This window comes from Amblyomma americanum, chromosome 4 (assembly GCF_052857255.1).
Source record: "Amblyomma americanum isolate KBUSLIRL-KWMA chromosome 4, ASM5285725v1, whole genome shotgun sequence".
Lineage (NCBI taxonomy): Eukaryota > Metazoa > Arthropoda > Arachnida > Ixodida > Ixodidae > Amblyomma > Amblyomma americanum.
The window spans coordinates 206,251,041-206,272,704 of record NC_135500.1 but is presented as its reverse complement, the minus strand read 5'-3'; the positions used below and the strand labels follow the sequence as shown (position 1 = coordinate 206,272,704).

At 44.8% G+C, this 21,664-nt stretch overlaps 1 long non-coding RNA gene across 1 annotated transcript; it reads right to left on the bottom strand.

Moving 5' to 3' along the window:
* Positions 1-38: 38 nt before the first annotated feature.
* Positions 39-12,985, bottom strand: LOC144129174 (uncharacterized). The gene is made up of 4 exons (XR_013313880.1): positions 12,790-12,985; positions 12,128-12,238; positions 2,552-4,907; positions 39-2,449 (listed from the first exon to the last, which is right to left on the bottom strand). It is a non-coding gene; the product is annotated as an uncharacterized LOC144129174 (long non-coding RNA).
* Between the last annotated feature and the right edge of the window lie 8,679 nt (positions 12,986-21,664).

Genomic DNA, 21,664 nt, shown 5'->3' with positions numbered 1-21,664 from the left:
AGCACAGGAAAAATTGCATAAAAATGGCTACTCTGTACTAAGAGGCCTTCAACACAGGTTTATTTACATTGTGCTGGTGGCCTGCCGAGGAACTGAACTTCCAAGATAAAATGAAACATATGCAGCACAGCAATGTAACACTACATACAAACGTCAAACAGATCTGACAACAGACTCTGATACTGCTCAAGGTCCTTAGTGGCCGAAAGTTCAGAGATGTAACGATCAAGGTCTATGTCAACATCACCAGTGTTCTCGACTGTCCGCTTACGTTTTGACTTTCTCACAGGTACTTCGTCTCTGTACAGTGGCCGGCTGGCTAGAGCAGAGTGGTAGTCAGGTAGCCTATTCTCACTGGCTGTCTTTTGCAGAATGCGGTTCCGGATTGTTTCCATGAAGCTAGCCTTCGTGGATCCAGATGTGCTGCTTGAAGATTGCCAAGTAGAGCTTCTCATGCTTCTGAGCTTGGCGGACATGTACGGAGCACTTGTGGTATCAGAGGGACCTGATGAGCCATCGTTGCTCGGCTTTGAACTTGCACAGCTGGACTCGCTGGACAAGGGACTCGGCACGGGGTGCAGAACATCGGGAACCATGTGCTCTGGGTGCTTGCTTGGTTGCTTGCCTTTCCGCTGGCAACCAGAGACTTGCTTTCGTCCTGTTCTTGCTGCTGCTCGCTGTCGGCTTCGCGTCACTGTCTGGTGTCCCTTGCGAGCTGACTTTGACGCCTGAGCTCCTCGTTTTGTTGTACGAGAAGTTCGGCCCACATGTGCGGATATGCTTTCAGGGCAGAGTTCATTTATGATGGCCAGCCTCTTACGAGAATCTAGCCGAGTTGGGAACTCGGAGAGCCCTTCGTTTTCACTGCCTGCACTGGAGTGTGGCCGCTTCAGTCCTTGTGCCCTTGTGTTTGTACTCTGCATAGCCTGTGAACACTCCCCAGGAACAGTACTCTTTGAAGGCAATGTAACCACAATGTTCTTCACTTTCATAGCACCACTTGCAGTTCTTTCTGCAGTCACGATAACAGCCTGCCCACTCGAGACAGCTGCTAATGGCACTGCAGCAATCGGAACGACATCACTTGAGGAACCTCCCGAAGCAGTCTCGCCACTATTATAAATATGCATGAAAGGAATCTCTGCTAATTCTGTCCCTCTGCCACTGCCGTCCGCTGAATGAGCTGGCATTATCGCTGTACCTCTCACATCTGCTGTTTTCTTCGCTGCTGTGGTTGAAGGTGAAATGAATATTTGCTGGAAGCTGCCAATAGTTGAGGGGACCACACCTGGGCATTCAGTTGGTAACTTGGACATGGTTTCTGCAATGTGCATTATTGCTGACAGGGAATCCTCATCGTCGTCTAGCACGCTATCTTCAGAAGTGCTTGACAAATTAGGCAACCAATTAGTATTGCACGGACCGCCGGCTTCAACATGACCGTCAACTGTACTTTCAGTGCCTCTCAGCCCTGTCTGCGCAGTGCTAGGTATCTCGGCTGATGGAGTATTGCTGTTCGCTTCTGAGTTTTCTGACAAAGTGACCTTGTCTCTGATTGGCAAGCTTGCCTCAATGATGCCGCTCGCTGTTGGAGCCGACTCATGGTAACCTGTTTTCCTTTGGCTGCTCTCCAACTTGGACATGCTTTGTGCATTGTGCACCACTGCTGATAAAGAACCCTCAGCAGGGCCTAACAAGTTGACACAAGGGGTACTAGACAGCTCGTGAGTATGGCATGGTATGGGAGCACCAACTGCATCGTGATGGTAGACTGTATTTTCAGTGCTTCCTTGCTCTTTTTGCAGAGTCCTGGGTGTGTCCACTGATGGAGTCTTTCTGTCCACTTCAGAGCCTTCTTGCAAAGTGACCTCGCCACCGACTGACAAATTGTCTTCGCTGATGTAGTACACTGCTGGAGTAGAGACGTCACCTGCTTTCTTTCGGCTGTCTTCCAGCCTTTCTGGTGAAGATTTTGCAGGCCCTGCTAATGACAGCTTATTTACAACTGCCGAGTTACCTTGCAAGTCCAGCTCATCAGTGTCTGGCATATGAGAAGGTACGTTCGCAGGCTTCACAACACCTTGCATATCATTTGCAGAAGGTCCGGGCAGTTCCAATGACAAGCCACATGCCACTGCCAAGTTTTCTGGCAGGTCATTTTCCTTCGCCAAACCTTGCACATCATTGAAGGGCTTTGTGAGACTACTGTCATTGGAGTTCGTTGAATACTGTGAGGTCTTTTGCTCTTGTTGTGGTGTCACAAGATCCACGAGCGAAGTTTCACTTCGTACTGCTGGGCTTTGAAGCAGGCTGGCCCCTTCTCCATCTAGAAAACCACAAAGGTCTCTAGTAGGCTTTTTGACAGCTGCAGTATGACTTCCAAGGTTTCTGAGGCCTGCTGTTTTTTCCTGTGGGCACACAGGAGGACCCAATGACGATATGTAACTTGCTCTTGTGAATAATTCTGGTGCACCGCCCTCACTTTTGTCGGGAAAACAAGTGCGGCTGGAAGGCTTTACAACAGCAGGAGGACCCAATGACGACGTGCCACTTGCTGTTGTGAACAATTCAGGTGCACTGCCCCCACTTTTGTTGGGCAAACAAGAAGTGTGGCTGGTAGCAGGACTATGATCTAAAGCAGGGTGGTATCCTGCTCCATCTTGCTGCGGAAGAGTGGGAAGTCTAATTGATGAGAGCTTGTCAGCTACATCTGAGCTTTGCTGTAAGCCCACTTGATCTCTACTGGTCATGCTGGAAAAGTCACTAATCGGCCTTTCACCAGCAGGGCTATGGCTTTCACCAGCTTTTAAGCTGGCCTGCTGTTCACGTGTGCATGTTCGGAGCACTGGTGATGATCTGCCACCTACCCCCATGAAGCTCACAGATGCACCTCCCTCACTCCTGTCGGGAAACAAGGAAAGGCTGGAGGCAGGCTCTGCAGCAGTGGTTTGGTGTCCAGCTTCCTCTTCTTGCACAAGAGTTGGAGGTCTGATGAATGATGTCTTGTTAGTTACCACTGAGCTTTGTCTTAAGCCATTATTATCTTTATGCAACAAACCAGAAGCCAGCTCTTCAATGGCAGTAGCTTGGCTTCCAGCAGTGCTGGAGCCTGCCTGCATTTCTTGTGGACATATGAGAAGCTCTGATGATGATGCGCCACTTGCCACCGTGAAGCTTTCCGGAACATCTCGCTCATATCTTTCAAGGTTGCCCATGCACTCTCCAACAGCACGGTAATGATCTGAAACTGTGTGGTGTATAGGTTTCTCTTCTTGTGAAAGAGTGGGAGGACCGATAAATGAAGTTCCGCCTGCTACAGCAAAGTTCTCATGCAAGCCTACTTCACCATTTTTTGGCAAACTAGGAGTGTCAGCAGTAGGCTTCACAATAGCACCACTGTTGTTTTCAGAGACATGGTTGGAATCTTTCACTTTTTGGCAACATCTGGGAGACTCCACTGCCATTGCAACACTAGTCCTTTGCAAGTTTCCTGGTAGACCCACCTCACTTCTGTCTGGCAAACCAAAAACGTGACTGAGAGGCTTTAAAGCTGCACGGCTACACTTTTCAAAAGTTTTAGTCATTTCCTGCTTTTCTGGAGCTACGGAAAGAGCCACAGGTGAGGTTCCACTTGCTACCGCCAAGCACCGACTTTCATGAGTATGTGCAATTTTCGTGATGCTTTCCTTCCTTGCCATGTGAGGTGCCACTCTCAAAGCTGAACTGCCCAAATCCATGGCAACATCTGGAATATCAGAAGCAACAAAACACTTTGCCTCGCTTGCTTCCAACTTCAAGGCAGTGCCATCCACATGGCACATATACTCTGAGTGTTCACTGGTTCTACCAGCCAAAGCATTCTCATCAGCTTTATCAGCCAGCACAGAGAATTTCACCCCATTTTCAAGGCTGCCATCAGATGCAAGGGGTGCTGCAGTTTTCTCGCAATGCTTATTTTCTCCTGATTGGTCTTCCACAGCATCCTTAAGGCTGGCAGACACAAAGTCACTTTCCTCTGCTTCAGTCTCTCCTGGTACGGCCAGGACGACAGCAGCAGACCAAGTGGCAAATTTTGTAGTCAGTGTTTTGTCCAACTGGCCCATGTTTGATGCACAACTTGCTTCTTTTCTGGTTTTGTCTTGCCCAGAGATGGCGCTCGAGGATGCTGCAGATGTGCTGTCGGAGTCAAAGACTAGAGGCTCTTTAGCGAATGATGAAAGGATACCTTCAAACATATGACTTGTTTCCTTCCTGTTTTTGCCTTCAACCATCTCTTGCCCAGAGATGGCACTTGAAGACTCTGAAGATGCGATGACTGAGACATGAATAGGTCGTTTTTTTGTGGGTGATGAAGGGGCAGCTTCAACCACATGGCTTGTTAACGTCCTGTTTTTGTCTTGAACCACCTTTTGCCCTGAGATGGCACTCAACAACTCTGAAGATGTACTGTTGAAGACAGGTTCCTCTGTGGATGATGAAGGAACACTGTCAACCACATGGCTTGTTCCATTCCTGTTTTTGTCTTGAATTTCTTCTTTTCCAGGGATGAAAGTTGAAGTCGCTGCAGGTGTATAGTCAGAAACACACACAGGAGGTTCTCTGGTGAATGATGAAGGGACATCTTTAACACCACTTCTTTTCTTCCTCTTTTTATCTCTAATCGTTTCTTGCCCAGAGATAGCACTTAATGACACTGCAGGTGTATTGTCACAGGCATAGACAGAAGTTTCTTTGATGGATGATGAAGAGGCACCATCAGCTACATGAGTGTTGATGAGAGCCTCTGGCACAGACGATGTTGATAGCCGAGGGGACTGGCACTCTTTTGACGCTGCCACTTGCTTACTACGGCTAGCGAAATCCTTTTGAACAGACAGCTTGAAGACACCTGGCAGTAAGTCAGTACACTGCAAAAAAAGAAAAAAAAAGCAGACAACATATCAATGTTTTGTTTCCACAACTTCTCAATTAACAAGAAACAATACAATATTCAATCAAAAAAGGACTCATTACTCAACCAAATTGGCAGAACATATGAGTGTAGAGTTTTTTTTTGTTTGGTGTACCCAAAAGGCAATCAGTTGAGGGTTCTACACTCATGGGAGCATTAGCACACAAATAAAATACAATATATTATGACTGAGTTAATGTGTTTACATTTGCACCCTTCCAATTCCACTCACTAGAATTTTCTTGCTACGAGGCACTAATGAAACCGACACTGAAGAAATTACACACAAAATTGACAGACGTAAAAGAAAAGGCAAAAGACAGTTTTGGTGGGATATACTGCTGTCCCTTTACCCTGGTGTGTCCAATTAATTTCCGATCTTTAATATCAGCTAATCATCACTACAACTTTGATTTTTTATAACTACAACTAGTTGCAGTTGATTAGTACAACTTTGATTTGAACTACGAATTTTTGTATTTGAGCTAAAGCAGGTTTTTTTATTTTCACAGAGCAGTGAAGACTTAATTCTCCAACAAGATACTTCAGTAATCACTTTCCAATGGTCTTCTCTCTTCAGAAAAATGCACTCTTTAGCGAAACACAATTGTGACAAGATGCTTTCTCCAGAGTGCACACTTACACTTACTGTTACACTTACATGTTGGAACGACATGTTTAATTTCACTGTAACAAGGAAATGCAGCAACAAACATTGTGGTTCTTCTGATGTTGGCCAAGTTAACCATAGTGCACACAGTCACCTCCTTGGCATCACTCTTTGCAGCTTACACAGGACTGTACATACTGTATGTGACGATTATGGTTTTTTATAAAGAGCGCCATAGCACAAGGTATTTTTCTTCTACTCAAGGTAGGGTCAAAGAACCATTTCCCAAGCGATTCACCCTACATAAGCCGAGCGCCAGGCCAGGGGAAAGCTTGCACCCATTGTATCACCGGTGAGTACCCGGCGGCACAGGGGATCGAACCCCGCACCTCCTGCATGCGAGGCGGATGTTCAGAAAGATAGGCCACTGCTGCGGTATGTATTGTAACCATTAAAATGAGTACTCGGCAGAAGCTGAGATACTACTTCCAGAACCGGTTATTACACAAGTTTTGTTGCAACTCAGCAAAAGCATTTTGTTTTTCAATGGCAGTTTTAGATACGAGAAATCCTAGTATTCACTTGAAGAATCAGGCTGCTCCACTGAGGAAAACTCCACTGTATTATTTCGCTCAGTAAAAATCTATTCTCTTTCTGGCTGCGTAGACATTGGTCTAGCGGTAAAACAAGCATTTATAAGCAAGAAAATTTTTTTAAATCTTCCCGCCAGTGGATACAAATTCATGGCAGCGTTACCGAAAAGGATGGATCGGCCACTGTATTAAAGTGAAGGCCGCATAGTGTAGCGTCTGGGAACTTCACCCAAAAATCAGCGTCGATACGTGTTTTATGTGAGGCATTCACCAGGGGTGGTGACACCTGTATTTTGTTTTTGTTTTTTCTTTTATATCTCACAAAACCCACATTTTTGGTGAGAGCGATCTTTGTTTAACTAGGCTGTGATACCCTATCGATACTAACCAGCAGCGTTTACCCTTATATGTCACCCTACTACGCATACTAAGACACTTTCTCTTACTCTAATTCGTCAATACCTATGATGACAACAATGACGCACACATCACTGTTACAATTTACAGTGCATCTCAGTTAAAAGAGGCCTGAAGCACTTTCTGAAGACGGTAAGTGAATACTATTAATCATGATATCGTACATCTATGAACACCTGAGCCAAGTGCAACTGCTCTGTGTTACAGCAAAAGACTTGCCATTTTGCTCAGAAGTTTGTCTACAATCACACAAGCCTTTTAACCCCCCCCCCCCCTTTTTTCTCACCACAATGGCACCATTTGTCACTTAGCAACATCTCAGCCATGTTTAAGCCCATTCCTCATATAAGGTAATCCAGGGTTCGACGGAATGCCGTATGGTCAGGAAGTAGCATGGTTGAACAAGTCTTGGGTCACTGCCCAATTGTTAAAAAAGAGTTCCTTGTTCACAATGAGGAACCAGCTGAGCAAGAAGCAGCTTAAGTAGCTTTGACAAGTCGACGTTCTAATTTTGCATAAGCCGGGTGAAGACTCCTCCCTTAGTGTTGTTGACAGTGTTCAGCGTTAACTGTATAATCAGTGATTCCAGGTGCAGCCGTGCTGAGGGACTTCTTTCGGTAGCAATGATTTCTATGCCATCCCAAGCGATTTCATGCCCTTCCTTTTGCGCATGTTCTGCCACACCGTTTGACGCGCTCCGGTTCCATGTAATGCCCTAGCCAGAGACATATGAGCTATAATAATTAATTTGTGACAAAACAGAGAGAACAGGTCAAGCTCGGCTTGTGTATCACGATACATGCCCAAGTCAGACATAAATCAAACCACATGGAAACAAAAAATATTAATTTACAAAGCACAGTCACTGAACAGGGCATCGCAAGCAGCTTGCAGCACCAGCGAATTGATCTCAGTGCGACTCAGGCTCATGTTATCGCTATTTTCATAAATTGTGCACCCAACAATATGCTCTTTTATCAGAACAAGCTTCAGTATTAGCAACAACAGGGTCACCATGAACCAACTGATGCTGCAGTCTTTCAAGAGCCACTGGCCCTGAAATTTCAACATAACTTCCCACTTCCATGTGGAAGATCATCACCAGCAACAATGCATACCTTTTAGTGCAATAAGAATGATGAGGTGCAGGAAAGCAGAAGAAGCAAGGGGGAATATGAAATATTCTTGCAGGTATGTGGGCAGCCCTTCGTAGTGGACATATCAACACCCTGAATATGGTGTGCTTCAGGGCGCCCCTTAACTGCTGACATTTCCGTTAAAACCTTCAGTTTGGCTTGGTTTATGGGGTTTAATGTCAAAAAGCGACATAGGCTATGAGGAACACCACAGTGGAGGGCTCCAGATAATTTTGACCACCTGGGGGCATACCATGCACGGACATCGCATGATACACGAGTATCTGGCATCTCGCATCCATCGAAATGCGACCGCCGCGGCTGGGATTAAAACCCACGTCTTTCAGATTAGCTGCCGAGCACAACCACTGAGCCACTGCAGGGACGCCTTTGAAGCCTTCATCACTGTCGTTATAGCACAGCACATGCTGCTTATTCCGCCTACTACGCAATTACTTCGCTAAGCATTTGTAGCAACAGGGGCAGCAAATGGCTCAGTCAGCTTGGTGCTCGACTGAGAATTGAGAGACTGTAGGTTCAATTTGGATGAAAGTCACGAATTTGTCCACATCTATCTCTTATGCACACAGAACCTGCTTTTGGGGCAGCATTTAGCAGGGCTTCGGGTGAGATTTTCCAAGAACTTGGTGTAAGACTCAACCAGTGCCACCTATGGTTATTTCATTGTTAAAGCCAAATGGAATGTGCATGACTACAGTAACCCCCACTGGCTAACAATATTCCCACATCAGGAAAGCGTACTATGTTTACGAAACACTATCTCCAACATGCTAGCACCCTTTCGGATGTCATGCACATAAATGTGCACATGGTTAACTCGCAGCTATTTCTGAAAGTGTGCTACTGCTAAAAAAAATGCTTCTCGTGAGCAAATTCTGCACCTTGGATCTTGCTACTGATTTGAGCGAGCACAGTAAACATCACTTTTTCTCAGATCGGGTGTAATTTACAAAAAGAAGTGTGGCTGCATCAAGCATGCCCGTCCCCTCACATAGTTGCAATGTCCAAGCACTTGATATTTTACTAAACCATGCCAAACAAATTGGGGTGTTCATGCAAATAAATACCAACAGTACGGCATGAAAAAATCTTCACGCTGCCTCGCTCATTGTTTCACAAGAAAGTGCATGGTGTAACAGGTGCTTCCATCAAAAAGCTATCAAAGATCAGACCAGGGAACGTCCCAATGTGTGGACTCGAGAGAATACAACTAGCTTTCTAAATGCAGCTGGCAATTAGCTTCGAAGGCATGAATGAAGCAATGTATTCAGGAATGAGTGAAACCACAAAGAGTAAAAACAGTAAAGTTAACAAAAAAAAAAGAAACGGGAGGGAAGGGGAAGGGGGGGGGGGGGCTGTTTTACCCTGCTCTGACAAAGCTTGCAAAGCGGCAACTTGTAGCCTGGTGAAGCAAAACGTTCCCTGCAACTTGATCATTTAAATGAACTTTTCAATAATGAAACAGCAACTTCAAAGCCAGGACATTACAGCTGCTGGAACCATAAGTAGTAGCAGACAGGGCAGGTGTTCCATTTGCAACGGCTAACACGTTGTGAAGAAATGTTGTGGATATTCTGTTGGATATGCGATATGTCAGACATGATGGTGTTGCATTACCTTTCAGAAGGACATCAATGCCACAACATCATTACAGTAGTGTATCATGTGAAAATGAAACCGCATGTGCTCCCACAGAGTACTAATACCATCCACAAACTAAATCAACCAGAGTCAATCTGATATAAACTGGAGTGTTGCAGAAATTAATTAACAGTGGTCTTGTGGAATATCTTTGCCTCTTGAGATTTTTAATCATACTTATTTAGCAATTTGCTTCCTTCTGGGGCAGTGGACAAAAAAAAGGTTTAAAAAAGAGCATGCATCTCTTGCCCCATCCAGACAACCTTGAAGAAGGTACCGAGTCGGCCCCAAACGTCTGTTCTCACATGCGATTTTTGTGGGAGTGACACCTCCCAACCAGGCAGATTTCTGCTGAAGTGTCAATGTTTCAATCACTTTTGCGCTGTTCATATCAAAATATTCTGATGTGGAGACTACCTCGCAGGTATGAAATCCAAAGACACTCACTTGTTTAGCACGCTGTTGACATATCTTACTTTGTCTTACATTTGGAATGAGGTTAAATTTTTTTATGCTGTTGCAACAAAATGTCACCAGAAGAAACTCACCATTGCACTTTGAGTACACTGAGAAAAAATGAATTGCAACAAGCGATGTACATAATAACAAAAATGCAGAAATAAAAAAAGAAATAGTCACCGACTCTGGGATGACCTCTTGTATATTATTCTCTTTGTAACTACCAGTACTACGTTATGAATAAAACTTCATTTCAACCTTCAAGTGAAAAAATGCCTAGTGCAACCTGATGCTGAAATGCAACAGCCACTTTTTGTTTTCTTAAAGTATGTTCAGAGTATGCAAAGAATGTTAGCAAGAGGACCATGGTTTGAACACCAGTGCCAATGCAATTCTACACCAAATACAAATGAAGAAACATTAGAAGGACAATCAATGTGTAACTGATGCAGTAAAAATGCATTAGCATTAAGCATATTCCCTATGCGTTCTCTTGCATGTGTAGGAAATAACAAAGACACACACATTCTCTTTCTCTCCCCCACCTGCTACCATTCACCTCCCACCCTCTGGTCTTCCCTCTTTCTCATCTCCCCAGCAAGTTAAGAGATTTCCCTCTCCACTTTTTGATCTGCCACCTCCCACCCTCTTTGTTCCCCTCTCCCACTTTCCTCTTCCCCTCTTTCTACTTGGCTACCAAGCAAGGTTTCACAGACGGGAGATATTTCCGACATGGAGGTTCTGATTGCAATGCATTAAAAAAATCCGAGTGTCGATGGAGGTGAACAACCAGGCATGGGGTGCAGGTCTGGGTCAGTATAATACTACGATTCCTTCCCGAATTGGTTCAGTGTTTGAATTTCCCACCCTTTTCCATTGGCTAGAGTGACGTCACGCTCTTGGCTTCATCCAACAACAAAGAGCGAACAGAACGCAGCATCACTTCAGCCAATGAGAAAGGGCGGGAAATTCAAAAATGGCATGGATTCAGTTTGGGAATCATTTTATTATACCACCCTGATCCCTGCAACCAGAGTGAACAATGCACCCTCTCATCAGATCCGGATTTGGCCACCCTGCTGCAGAACTTGGCAGTAGGGGGCAGCGCAGCCAGTGCAACGTGAAGGGACACCAGCAAGAGCAAGCAAAATAAACGCATATGAAGTTCAACAGGGTATGGTTAAATCACCATCACCACCTCCTCCTATATGAAAACAGCAATTTACCCTCAACCCTCAGCCCCCAGCAGCTGCAAAGCAACTGACCAAGGCTGCAGTCAGACCTGATGCACAGCAGAGGATGCTAAGAATCTCTGGATCCTGACAGGCCACCACTGGAAAATGGAATGGATCGCAAGAGAAGGCAAGCGTCGCAGGGGGCAGCAGAGTCGGGTGGGTGGACTAGATACGTGGTTAATTAAAGGGATATGGATGAGGCCTTTGTCCTGCGGTGTAACGCAAGTTAGGATGACAATGATGGATAAAAAGCTTATACATTTGATGATGGCCCAGCAACTTTACAACAGTGACTTTCTTTACATGCTCTGTATAAATATTGAAAAAAAAAGAAATGTCTACAACGAGCTTGGACAAGTAAGATATTTTAGTTAAAAGTTCCCTCTTGCATATCCTAAAATCTAAAACATGAACCATAATTTTGGTTCTTAATTACAAAAAAACAGCCTTTTCAGTGAAATAGTTACTACATCATCATGACTGGCTGTCAATACAGAGGCCTGCACTATCATCAACTTGTACCTTTATTGAACTTTACTATGGCCGCTGCCCTCTTGTTAATACTGCAGAATTCTTCAACATAACCCTCTGCTTACTGTTTATGAATCAAGAACCCTACTCGGAGTTTTCCTACCAAGAAGGTCCCATAGCACAAGACGTGTTTATTGCACATCACTGCAAAAGTCTCATCAGCCCCCAAATGTTGTTAAGTTCTATTATATGCCAGATAATGATCCATAGCTCGCCCAGGAACCCAGCTGTGCTATTCTCACTTCACAAACTTTTATCATTTAAACCTGCCAAGTTGCCTCCAACAATGGCCTGTCTGAAGCCCGACGTTCTCAACTCTAGCCACTGTTTAGGAAGATGTTTTGCGGCCTTCAGGGGCTGCAGGCTGGGAGGTTGTGGTTGCGCACTACAACAGGGTGGCCAATTTCAGTACTGGTGGGCTCGAGTCCGAAAGCGGCAGAGGCTCAGGCATATTACCACACAGGGAAAAGTAAAGTGTGGATCATCACCATGAAAGCGGGCTTATTTGCATCACACTCGATTTGTGCACTTACCTCCAGTCTCTGGCACATCTCGATCGCCGATGTCCGAGTCACTCGGAACTGGCGTACCGGGCTCTCGAACCCTTCGGCCCGGCAGCGCTCGCACCATCTCAGGAACGACATCTGAACAAAACAACCGCAAGCAACTGCTGTTTCCTTTTCAGCAAACTGACGGGCGCACGTCAGGCGTCAAAGTCAGCCGATGAAAGACCTCATTATTATGTAACATGGCACGAGACAAGGACGAAGGGAGAAGACAACACGAATGCCGGCATTCGTGTTGTCTTCTCCCTTCGTCCTTGTCTCTTGCGCTGGTACCATGTTCCATAATAATGCAAACTACCAACTAGCCCAGCTGTCTACCCTTAGCGATAAGACCTCGCTATGAAACTTTCTTCTGTGCAAGAACGCCAACTGCAGCTAGAACGCGGCTGAGGGCTTGGCGTCTGAGTTATCACTTGTTTCTCCTGTCGCCTTAAGTCAGGTCACACGAGCAGGACGACATAAAAGCAGCTCGATCTGCGCGCAGATCACACGAGCAAAGAAACATATATCGGCATGCCCATGTCACAGCGTACACACTCCGCGAGTTTTATATATATACAAACATAGCGCAGTACCAGACGCTGCCCAAACACGCACGTGCGTTCTTGTTGCGGAATGGGTTCGCTTACCGAGACTGTTCCGTGAGAGGTTCCTGCTAGGTGTTCATCCAATAAGTCGATTCCGTAGGTCAATATCACAGCTGCGTGCAGTCAACTGCCCGCGTACATTTCCGTTAACGTTTCTTACGCATGACAAACCCGCGCGTCGGCGTGCTGGGCTCGCCTCCAGCACCGTAAACTAAACGACGCCGCGGCGTTTGTGGCCAATGTTGCCAGGCTATTTTCGCTGAATTCCGCGAGGCAGAGAGTTTCTACAGTTGTCCTCAAGCAGGATATATAAAACTTAGAAGTTTTATATATCCTCCTTGGTTGTCCGCCATCTATAATTTTGCTTCAGGTTCACATTTATTTTAAACAAATCGAAGAGTTCGAGCCGCCCGACTCACGACGTCACTGCACCGGTAAAGCTAAGCGAAAGAGCGCTTGAGTGCACTGACCTCCACTAGGGGGCTTGAGTGGCTTGAGCAGACACAAGGAAAACCTGCAGAAGTTGTTAAGACATATGCAGTACAGACTTGGTACAGAGGGAGATAGATTAGGCTTCAAGTATAGTAAGGAAAAATCTGCAGTCATGATATTTAATGAAGAGGGCGGCGAGCATAGAATACAGGAGTTCGTGCTAAAAGTAGTGAATGAGTACAAGTATCGTGGGGTATGGATAAATAACAGTGTTGAGTATCTGACAGAGCATGAAAAATATGTAATGAATAAAGCTAGTAGGAATGCAGCTGTCATGAAAAATAGGGCACTGTGGAATTACAATAGGTATGAGGTGGTAAGAGGGATCTGGAAAGGGGTGATGGTCCCTAGCCTGACCTTCGGTAATGCGGTCCTGTGTATGAGGCCAGATGTTCAAGCAAGGCTGGAAATTAGGCAACGGGGAGTAGGGAGGTTAGCTTTGGGAGCACATGGCAATACACCAAATCAGGGGGTACAGGGTGATATGGGATGGGTGTCTTTCGAGAGCAGAGAGGCTAGCAGTAAGATAGCATTTGAGGAACGATTGAGAAAGATGGAGGAAAAGCGGTGGGCTAGGAAAGTTTTCAGATACCTGTATATAAATAATGTTGACACGAAATGGAGAAAGCGAACTAGAAAATTGACAAGCAAATATCTGGACAGCAGTAAGGGGGCAAATCAGCAATTATCGGTTAAGAAAAAGGTTAAAGAAACAGAGAGCTTTGTGGAAAACAGGGATGCTGACGAAATCGGCACTGGAAACATACCGGACTTTTAAACAGGAAATTGTCAAAGAAAATATCTATGATAATTGTAGGGGATGTTCTTTGTTGTTTGAGGCCAGGACTGGAGTTTTGCGGACTAAGACGTATAGAGTCAAGTACCAGGAGATAGACACTTCGTGCATTGCGTGCGGAGAGGAGGAGGAAACGGCTGAACACTTGATACTTTTCTGTAAAGGGCTTCACCCTACAGTGGAAAGCAGCGGGGCTGACTTACCCAAGGCATTGGGGTTTAGGAATAGTGAAGGGAAAGTGGATTTTAAGAGGTTAGAAGTAACCAAGCGAAGGTTATCTGATTGGTGGCTAAAAGCAAGACAGGAGTAAAATTTCACAAGACATGGCTAGGTGGCTTGAGCCACCGCCCGATGTAAAGGGTTCAGCCGTATCCATCCATCCATCCAGAGAATTGTGGCGCTTAATTCAAACGGCTCACAGAATGGAACGCCATCAAGTTTGAAAAAGAAATCGGCTCCAGGTCCTGACGGCGTCACCAACACCACTCTGAAGAACTTGGATGATAATTCTATCTCTTTTCTAACTGAGCTAATGAACAAGATTTGGGACGGGGAGGACTTACCGGAGGAATGGCAAGTCTCTAAATTAGTACTTATTCCTAAGCCAGGCAAAAGTCTTGATCTAGGAAACATGCGACCCATCTCTCTGACGTCTTGCTTGGGCAAGCTCATGGAAAAGGTGGTGCAGACAAGAGTCTCGCGCTACATGGGGAGCGAGGGACTCTGGCCTGTTGAAATGACAGGTTATAGACCGCGTCTTAGCGCACAGGACGTTATGTTAAGGCTTAAACGTGATATACCTGATGATCCCGACGAAACTAAAGGGGGCAGGGCAACCTTGGGGCTGGATCTTACAAAAGCCTTCGATAATGTGGAGCATAGAGCGGTCCTTGAAGGCCTCAGTGAGGCCGGAGTAGGCATCAAGTGCTTTAACTATGTCAAAAGATTCTTAAGCAATCGAAAGACCACCAGCTTTGTAGGGCTCTGCTCAAAGCAGATTGGGCTCGGCAATAAGGGGACCTCTCAAGGTTCAGTCCTCTCTCCAATGCTTTTCAATTTTGCCATGAGAGGACTGTCCCACAGGCTAAATAAAATTGAGGGGCTAAAGCACAGCATTTGTGCCGATGATATAACCATTTGGACAGCAGGCGGAACGAACGCTGACATCTCGTATCGGCTGCAGGCAGCGGCAGAGGTAGTTGAAAATTATGCTCTGGAGAGGGGGCTTTCCTGCTCCCCTCAAAAATCTGAGATCTCGCTTAATACCAAAGTCCAGATGAAGAGACTTGCTTCCCTCACCTATACGGCCCGATAGAGGTTGTCGTTGGGAGTAGGTTAGTACCTAGGGTTGACACTATAAGAGTCCTAGGATACATTCTCCAGATGAACGGACGTAACACAACCACTATCAAGAAGCTTAGTACCTATGTCGCCCAAGTTATAGGTATCTTTAGGCGGATCTCCCTCAGAAACAAAGGCCTGCGAGAGCACTGTCTCCCGAGATTAGTACAAGCATTCATAGTGAGTAGGATTGCATACGCGACTCCATTTCTGAATCTTAGTCAGTAAGAGGAGAAAAAATAGACAAGTTAATACGAAATGCATACAAAAGAGCTCTCGGCATTTCACCTAACTCCTCAACAGAGAAACTGCTTAGTATGGGAGTCCACAATACCTGTGCGGAGATCACCAGGGCAGCAAGAGAAGCGCAAATTTGGAGGCCTAGCTCCTCAATAGCAGGCAGGCAGATCCTCAATGACTGAGGGGAGAGTGAGAGGAAGCCCCCGTATACTACAGAGCTAATCCCCTTAGGCATACGGAAGCATCTCAAAATTGCCAATATACCTAAGAACATGCACCCGGAGCATGATAAAGAAAGGAGAAGACATAGAGCTCGAACAATGAACAATCTTGCCCATAGCCCATAGGCTCTTGCCCATAGGGTAACATAGCCTTCTGCGACACAGCCTGTGGGTCCGATGGCGCCTCCGCCATTGCCGCCGTTGATGAGAATGGGGAGAAAATGACTGCAGCATCGATTAACACTAGGAAAGCGTTAGTGGCAGAGGAGGCTGCTATTGCCCTAGCATGCATCAGCACCAAAGCCAAGATCACCTTGTCTGACAGTAAGGCAGCTGTTCACAACTTTTGTAAGGGGGTGGCCTGCAGTCAAGCCGCCAAATTACTAAGAACGTACTCCTCAAGCAGAGAGGTCTCCCTCATATGGGTTCCTGCTCATGAGGGCATTCCGGGGAATGAGGCTGCTCACAGCTTTGCTCAAGAATTATACATCCGAGCTGCTCTAGAAGTGCCCCTGAGTGGCAATAAAGACCCTCTCATAACGTATAAAGAAATAACCAACGACTGGATAGGAGAACACTCTCCTTCCGGATAGGTCACTCACTTCAAAGGAATGCAGGGCCTGGAGGAGGCTTCAGGTCAACAGGTTCTTTCTGTATTCTATACTACACGATGAAGACACTGGGGAGCCTGAGCTCTGCAGTAGCTGCCACAGAATGACTTCACAAAATCACTTAATTTGGGAGTGTCAGGATTCTCCTGGGGCTAAATCACAAAGCATCCCAGACCTTGCACACCTGGGAAGAGCTGATCCGGAGCCACGACCCGGATCAGCAAAGACTCCTCATCCGTCAGGCGGAGACAGCTTACAACAAGACTCTCTCCGCGGTCTCCGGTGCTGAAAGCCGGCCGGGAGGCACCCCCTCCTAATTGCTGCGCCCCGACCGTGAGGCCCCATGATGACTGCAATAAAGTTCATTCATTCATTATACTAAGTTTGAGGGCATATACTGTATATGTGTGTACAGTGCTATGTCAGCCCCTTGATGTCATGGCGTAAACTCCAGGAATTTTTTTTTAAGGATACGTACGCCCCTGCACATTAACCAATTGATCACAGACTTTATTGTTTTTTATATACATTAATGACTTCCCTGCTAATGTTACTCAAAGATGTTTATGGTTTATGGGGTTTTAACGTCCCAAAGCGACTCAGGCTATGAGGGACGCCGTAGCGAAGGACTCCGGAAATTTCGACCACGAGCCTCTAGAATTTTGCCTCCATCGAAATTCGACCGCCACGGCCGGGATCGAACCCGCGTCTTTTGGACCAGCAGCTGAGCGCCGTAACTACTCAGCCACCGAGACGGCTACTCAAAGGTGTGATTATTTGCTTACGATTGCGTGATATACCATAAACTTGAAACTACTCTCTACAGCCACTGCAGCTCCAGGATTTTTTTTTTTTAGGATACGTACGCATCTGCACATCAACCAATTGATCAGAAACTTTATTGTTTTTATATACATTAATGACTTACCTGCTAAAATTACTCAAGGATCTGATTATTTGCTTATGACTGCGTGATATACCATAAACTTGAAACTACTCTCCAGCCACTACAGCTCTACAGATTGACCTAAACAAAATAACTAAGTGGTAATGCAAAATGAAATCTTAACAAATTAACATGTGCGAAACTATGAGGCAGCCGCAGTTTACTCCCACTAAAATTTTATTGGAATGCGTGACCTCGCACCATTATTTAGGAGCGACCATAACTTCCATGTTTTAGAAACTGCGTATGTTTGAGAAAGTAATATCAGAAGCTCACCGTACTTTGGGGTACTTACGCCGAAATTTTACCCACGCACCATCATCATTAAAACAAGAGCTGTACGCCACTTATGTTAGCTCAAAGCTTGAGTATGCTTCATCAGTTTGGGATCCCTATCGTACAAATCCAACACAAATCCTGGAAGCTGTACAAAACCACTCAGTCCATTTTATTTTAAATAACTTCAATCGGACAGCAAGTATAACACACATGAGATGCTTCTATGAAAATATTCCAGCATTTCTCTCTTTCACAAAATCTACTACCATAACAGCATTTTACACACATTTTGGATCAGGCCAGCACCGTTATTTCTTGCCGTCATGATCATATAACCACATTTTAACGCGATAGCGTTAAGGAGCTGGTGTAACAGAAAAGCCGGTGTCGTCGGCGTCTTTGGCCATGAGCGAAAAATGGCGCATCTCGGTGGACACCTGAACCGCGCCGTAAGGGAATGGATTTTCCTTCCCTTATGGCACACAGGTGTCCAGCGAGAATTGTGAGAGGGTGTCCAGGGAGAATTGTGAGGCCGGGTCATTTCCTTTCCTTAAAACCAATTTTCATTTCAATTTACTTCCCTTATGGCCATTTCGGGTGTCCACCAGGCCACACCAGTGGGCGTTGGTGTTCCATGGACTCCTTGGCAGCGCAACACGCTGTCCCATCTCACTCACAAGCGTCCTCCAAATTTTTAGCATTGTCATGGGTGCCAACTCATTCTGTCCTAAAACTAGCAAAAACTGGAATATCTTATCTGCTTGACTTGCAAAAATAAGTAACCCAGTAATTTTTAGAAGTGCACTTGAAAATCACTTTTGTCATGTCCTTACAATTATTTTTGCCTGTGTGTACATGTTATCCTAAATTTTTGCATTTTAGTCAGCGTCACCATCAATAATAATAATAATAATAATAATAATTGGTTTCTGGGGAAAGGAAAATGGTGCAGTATCTGTCTCATATATCTTTGGACACCTGAACCGCGCCGTAAGGGAAGGGATAAAGGAGGGAATAAGAGAAGAAAGAGAGAAAGAGGTGCCGTATAGAGGAGGGCTCCGGAATAATTTCGACCACCTGGGGATCTTTAACGTGCTGTCGCTGTGCTTTTTTGAGGAATTTTGAGATTTGTCACACTACTTCATATATACATAACCATTTGCTATTGTGTACTTATATTTTGTGTCTTTGTATATTGTACACTTATCATCAGATTTTAGGCCGAAATTTTTAATTCTTTCTGATGTACTATTTATGTTTGGGAGTTTTTACTGTTGTTTAATTTTATTCTCTTAGCCCCTTTCCTCTCTAATGTACTATGTACCTCAAGGGTAAAATAAATGAAATGAGAGAGATGCAGATTGACGCTCAGGGCATTCACAAATTTCCTCCAGAAGCACAGAAATTTTACTAGGTGCTAGGGGTCACAACTAGGCAGTTGACAGATCAACAGCTTACATGACCTTTTTATTCAACAGGAAAAAACTGACACAAGCATATGGATGGTCGTATAGTGGAAGTGGAAACAAAGACATCCGCATCATATTCACCCATTCCACAGGAAACCATGCACTTAAGTGCAGTTACGCTGACCTTGTAATCAATCCAGTTTGTGGTACACATTGGCCGTGAATAAATTTTTTTCTATAATTTCCTTCGCTTGTTTACTCTCCTATGTGCACTCTGCACTGCCCAAAAGACAAGATGCGTACGGCTCAGACGCTTTTACTGCAAACGTGAATTTCTCACAAGCACCATCTAAAACTAAGCAGATATGTTGCTTATGACTATACTTTTCCATAGGTAGAGGGAGATGTCAAAACGCCTTCTCTCTGAACTGTTGCAGACCAGTTTCACTGCCGCTTCCACAACGCTAGCACCACATGCACACAACAGACCCAGCTAGCAATATGCTAACACGCAGGTAGCCCCTACTGGAAAGGTCTATACATTCTCTAAAAAAGAGAGGTCAGACTATAAGAAAATTTGTCATAATTATTTAAAGGGAGTCATAATATTTGTCATAATTGTTTAATGGGTGCAAGTCACTAGTGGAGGAAGACAATCAACATACAATGTTGGAAACTAGCAGTTTTCTTGCGAATGTTGACTTACTACTTGCTGCCAAGATCAACCGACATGTTACAGTAACATCATGATTGGAAAACGTCAGTCATACATGCACTAAGCAAGATTGTTGCGTACACAAATATTGGACAGCCTGAATTTAAACATACTGATGTTTTTATCAAAAGGACACTTCCACACTGTGTACTACCACACATATCAGTTCTAATACCCAGCAAGGCATGGTGGGAATTAAAAACCCTGCGAAAAAATACCATCTGCAATTAGCATTCTGTAACAAACAAGAGCAATGTCAAAAGGATCCTTGTAACATGTGCATATGTGTTAACTACAAAAAAAAATCGACTATAATAAGCATTTAAATCCAATGCCAATTTTGCACTGACAGTACCTATTCTAAAATGATATCTTTTTCTTATGGCAATATTTCGCTAATACGACTAATGGCCAAAAAACACAAAAATATTTTCGGTAGCAATTTTTACTAGTAGTACAGCTATATCTCTTGAACTGCAATGCCATCTGGGGAAAGGTGAGCAACGAGACACTTTAGACTAGTTGAAGCAGATGGTTCCGTGCAACAGTTCCACTGTAACCCCAAATGAACCAATGATAATCACATCACAGCAGAGGCAAGTGACCTCTCTAAAATGCTGTCTTTTAACTTAACATTAGTGTCATCCTTTTTGCCATCAAGAGAGGATGAGAAGAACTAGCAACATTTAGGGAGGATTCTCTGCGTTGTCAAGCTTGTGCAACAAGTTCTATGATGGCAATATCCTGTCAGGCAACATTGGTGCAACTATTAATACCTGATCTAGCGACCAAAGGAGCTGGCCCGACTGACTGGTCTTAAGAAGGGCACCTCTGATGCAGCTGCATTGGAGGACAAGAGAGCAACAAAGGCACTGCAGTGGCTTGCAGCATGTATGCCATCTTATAGTGACAAAATGTTTATTAGGAAAGAAAAGCACTGAAACTGTTTTATTCACATAGGGCATCTAAACCATGCCATGATGGAAAAGATAATAAAATGGCAGGAAGGGATGGAGAGAGAAAGATGGCCCAGATAAATTTCAACCTCATGGAGTTCTTTAACATGAAGTGTCATTGAAAAGCAGACAAGTGTTTCCAAATTTCACCTTCATTGAAATGTGACCAAAGAAACAAAACTTATGGAAGACCCTCAGTAACAGCCTCTACATGATACTCTAGGACATCGGCTATCGACTTCTCTATCCGTTGCTTATGACGAGCTGAATCAATGACAGCAGGCTTGTGCCGTCACACTAAAGCATCAAAAAGCCCTATTCGTCAAAGAAGCAGTAGCCTTTCTCTAAGAGCAATAGCACTTGACACGACGTCTGCCACCCGAGCTTCCTCACTCTGTGCAAGACGGCCAGAGTAATCTCCTAGACGAGCACCACCACAAAAGTCAACTTCTTATTTGGTCACAGTAGGCATTATGTCTACGATTCTTACAGTAACCTCTAGTACTCCAAGTAACCTGCACAATAACCTCTATACTCCGTTTCATACATCAGGTGCAGCACTATCAAAGCTAGCGCTCTTGTTTGTGCTGCCTGCATCCGCGACCAAAAAGTAGCGCGTTCCTTGTGGTGAGCGAAACATAGTCAATCCTTTGCCTGCAGGCTTACTACTCACACATTTCTCATCAGCTTAATTAAATGCACTCTTATTGCTGACTTGGATCATTCAGCCACGGAACAAGTGCAGAGTACCACACCTCCTTTTATTTTCCGCGCTGACCACTTCCATACCTTTCACAGCGTTGCACCTGATGTATGAAACGGAGTATAGCACCAGTCCCATCCACCTCATCTCCAGTGTCTGTGTTTTGTATTAGCGCAGTTTGTTCTCAATTTAATAACATCTAGAGTAA